Source organism: Dreissena polymorpha, chromosome 1 (assembly GCF_020536995.1).
Source record: "Dreissena polymorpha isolate Duluth1 chromosome 1, UMN_Dpol_1.0, whole genome shotgun sequence".
In the NCBI taxonomy this organism is placed as follows: Eukaryota; Metazoa; Mollusca; class Bivalvia; order Myida; family Dreissenidae; genus Dreissena; species Dreissena polymorpha.
This window is the reverse complement of record NC_068355.1, coordinates 179,941,418-179,946,417: the sequence shown is the minus strand read 5'-3', so window position 1 is coordinate 179,946,417 and position 5,000 is coordinate 179,941,418.

Genomic DNA, 5,000 nt, shown 5'->3' with positions numbered 1-5,000 from the left:
TGTAAAGTCTATCGCACAATATATGTCTTGTTGGGATCTTCACTTTTCTTAAGCATGTGCTTGATTGTTTGAACATATATTTCAGTTTGTTCCATTCTTTGATTATAACGCGGCCTCGATGTTGCATGTTTGTCACTCTGCGCCTAATTCCTTGAATTGACTACAAGCGAATTCCGGTCAATTATCCGTAACACGGTAGTCAATGTAGCCAAATCGCTTATTTTTTCAGATACGCGATAACACTTCCTGAACGTAACCAATCGAGCTTTTCAACTTCTTGTCATTTTGAAAAATAGTCCAGTCAACGAATAATTTCTGCCTTGTTATTCAAACACATCTTCACCGATCTTTGATGACGGCCTATCATACATTTTACTGGGCAGCAACGGCTCTTTATGATTCATTTTATTAGTGGTCAGTGCACACATGTTAGATTTCTCTACTTTATGCTCTACGTCTCTCATCAATACGAACCAGAACATAAATTTGCATGCTCTCTTGTGTCATGCTACTAAACATTGATGTGTTCGATGCACAATGTGCAACATTTCATGTTTTAGCCGTTTTGAGATTATTACCTATAACGCTTTGTTTACATTCCATTAACATATTCGTGAGGTTGTGTCAAAGCGTTTAATGGAGTCTGGTACTCATTTTCTGGTCATCCTTTGTCAATCAAGGGTTTGATACATCGCATGTCCTCATCATCTTCAGAAGCTTTATGTCAACACCCTATATTTCAACTCAGACATAGGTGAATTAGTACGCAACTGTATTTGATTAAGATCAATGTCCGGTATTTTGTCCTGAGTATCTGGTAATTTATTTCATGACGCAAACATAGTTTTACCAAATGTATATTTCACCTTGAAAATACTCTTAATAGGATTGTGATCCGCCTCTACTGTAAACTCGCCTCCATTCAACTCATGGTATATTTTTTCAACCAAACATTATTGCAAGAGTCCCTTTTTAATTTGAAATGATCTTTACTGTGTTGGATTCAATGCGCGGGATGAATATTCAGTTTAGTTTTCGTTTTGCTGAAATACTGCTTTAAGTTCAAAAAAACTAAAATCTACGTTCAAACGTTATACTCTAACTTGGATTCTAAAAAAACTTAAACATGTGTTGTCGATGTCATTTTCTTATTTTTTTAAGTTTTCTTCTTGTGGTTTCCCACTGCCAGTCTGCATGTCCTTTTCCAACAATTTTCGATTTGGCGCACTTATCTCTGACTTATTTTGGCAAACATTTCTGCAGGTATGTGATGAAACTAAGATATGCGGGTGCATCTTTCTTATTTTGAGGTCTAACCATGTATTGATCAGTTCTAACCTTTTCATGTTCTGCCTCAAGACCCTTTTGGCTGATTTTATGACCCATATTATGGCCTTCTTTATTCCGGAACAAGCATTTTGTTAAAATCAGTTTTAAGTTGTTTTGCTGCATTTTGTCTAATACTCGCTTTAGACTTTTGTTCATGTTCTTGGATGTTTTTTCCAAAGATATGATGTCAAGTACCATCACCTGCGTTCCTTCTAGATCATGTATCACCACTGTCATGACACGCTGATACATTTCCTGAATGGACTTAATTTCAAACGAAGCTTCCCACTTGTTGCATCTAGAGTGCTAAATTCCCGTGCGTGAGGCATCTCAGGAACTATATCCTGCACTTTCTTCATCGGATAATATTATCGTAATATTGCTTCATTCAGAAGTCGCGGGTCGATGCATATTCATACATCACCAGGGATTTATGTCACTGTTACGAACGCTTTCACGAATTCAATTTGTTTAATGTGTTGTATTATAACGCCTAGTCACTCCATTCTCAGAAGCTTATCTTTGACTTTTTGTTTCATGGAAATTGGTACTTAAGGCACAGGCTGAATAACAGGCTTTACGTGTGGCTCTTGTATTATGTTATATGAGCCGGGTAAACAACATAAACCTTTTATGCATCCATGTTTTGTTACATTGAGTTTAACCTTTTTATAAATCTTCCTATGTCTCACCACTTTACAACGACTGTGATCTGATTTTGACCATATACAATTTAACGAATTGTCTTTTAGTGTTAATGGTAGTGTTATAATGTCCAACGGTTAAATGCTGTGTGAAGAAAATTAACGCAAGGCATGTAATATTGTAATATAATTCCAATGAAATATGACATTTGAAGACTTTTCCTTTGCTTCTAATAAAACGTAAAATTTATCGCCAAAATAAGTCAATAGCTTTTCGTCAAAGTGGAGTGCATTATAGAATATTGTATTTCCAACTTGGAAAAGGGGGGAAGTTCAATTGGAACTTCGAATTAAATTGTCAACATCAACGTCCAAACAGTATATAGCATAACTTTGATTACATGGTGTACTTGTTTTAGTTTTAAGGTGTAAACTCGAAGGAAAACACGCTTTCGAATCTATTTATACACACACTATAGCATTAAATATATGTATATATATTCTTAAACTTGTCCACCTATTCGGCCTGTAGTCTTATACCCACATATTGGGACCTACCAGACATAGTGGTGCTGGGAGGAATTACAGGATTTCAACTGACTTACTTTTGCTTTGATATAACATGTATACCTATATATATATCAGTAAATCTTTACAGAAGAGGTTAAACCTCACAACATCAACATACTGGGTCAGACCCAATGTATAGTTGGGGCTTTGGCCCCATTATTATCTATAAATTGTTAAAGGTCATTACAACACTTCAACGCAATGGCAATACACGAATATTGTCCAGATGATCTTACAAAAGGCATTATAACAGTTATGTACAAAGGTGGCGATAAAAAACAAGAACAACCCTAGTAGTTACAGAGCCATATCATTATGCTCGACTACTTAATTCAAACTTACTTAGTGACTTAATACAATGACTCCAAACATGTGTGCAATTTAAGTTGTTAACCTGCAGTAGATTTAGTGATATTGAGATGCTGAACATTTACCCTTAACCCATGTATGCCTAGCGTCTAGAAAAAAGGCATTGGCAGACAGCGTAGACCCAGATGAGACACCGCATGATGTGGCGTCTCATCATGGTCTGCACTGTTTGCTTAAAAGAATTTATGTACGAAATATTCTAAATATAGAAACACACATATTAGACATCCATAATTTTGGAAATAAATTGATCCAATTTAGAAGGATGGGAGAGTCCATTAGGCATACATGGGTTTACCCCAGCATAACGAAAACACCGACACGGACATTTGGGTGAGTAGTCTAGATCATACCATTAGCTGATTACTCGCGCTAAGTATCCAATCATGCTGAACTAAGCTCAAGACAAAGTCTGCTACGCCAGTATGCCTTACAAAAAGGCGTCCCTTTAATACTGTAATGCAAATGCGAATATATGTATAAACAAATATCAGCTCAGTTATGTACAGGGCTATACATGTATAACGTTTTGTATACAATTCCATCAACATATTCATGCAGGATTGTGTCTGAGCATTTAATGGAGTCTGGTAATTCTTTTCTGACCATCCTTTCTCAATCAAGGGTTTGATACATTGCATGTCCTCATCTTCTTCAATATCAGGTATTTTGTCCGCAGTATCAGATAATTTAATTCTTGACACAAACAAAAATTTACCAGATTTATATTTTACCTTGAAGTCATACTTATGTAATAGCAAGCGAAATCATGCAATACGCAATGGAGTCTCCACTATCGATTAACGGAAAATACCTTCCTGAGGCGTGCGTTCCGTCTATACTGTAAAATCGCGTCTATACAACTAATGGTATAATTTATTCAACCAAACACAATTGCAAGAGTCCCTTTGGTAATGATCTCTACTCTGTTGGATTCAATGCGCTAAGTGGATATGCAGTTCATTTTTCGTTTTGCAAAAAGACTGTTGCAAGTCCAAATGAACTTGCATCTACGTTCAACATTAGACCATAAATTGGATTCTAAAAAACTAAAACCGGTGTTGTCGATGTAATTTCCTTATTTTGTTAAGCTTTCTACTTGTGGCTTCCACTGCCAGTCCATGTCCTTTTCCAACAATTTTCGAACTGGCGCACTTATCTCTGACATATGTGGCAAACATTTCTACAGGTATGTAATGAAGCTTAGATATGTATGAACTTCTTTCTTCTGTTGAGATATATCCATGTCGTGAGCAGTTCTGAACAGTTCAGGGTATCATGTTCATGTTGTATGACCAATATAATGTACCTCTTCATTCTGAACTGGCATTTACTTAAAAACAGTCATCCTGTCTAAACCTCGCTTTAGTATTTTTGTATGTTCTAGATCCTGTGTCATCACTGCATGGCACGCTGATACATTTTTCCCAAATAGTCTTAATTCAAAACGGAGCTTTAAAGAATGTGTATAATCCAAGTGGTGTTTGAAACGTTGTAAGTTTTCAATTTTCTTTATCTAAGTCATATTAAGTCGAGAACCTACTTGTTGCATCTAGAGTGCTAAGTACCTTCGTGTAAGGCATCTGTGAAACTATATCCTACACTGTTTTCGTCGGATAATGTTCTCTTAATAGGTTTTCATTCAGATGTCGCTGGTCGATGCAAATTCTTACATCAATAGTAGATTATGTCACTCTCATGAACGTTTCACACACTGGTAAATTTGTCGTGTTATAACGCCTAGAGACCCCATTCTTTGAAGCTTATCTTGACTTTGTCCTCATGGAACATTGGTAACCTTAGGCACTGGCTCAAACAACATGTTTTGCTTTTATATTTATATTTCTTATGTGAAATTAGCCTGGGTAACAACCAAAGCCTTCAAAAATATCCATCTTTCCATAGATTATCCTCTTAACACCCTATCTTTCCAACGTCTCACCACTTATCAACGACTGTGATCTGGTTTTGACCACATCTTTATACACATTGAAACGCAGTAGTGATTTGGCCCTGATCCCTAGAAGCGTTAATGGCCAAGTGCTATACTTTCAACGGCGAAATTATGAGTCCGGAAAATGAACGCAA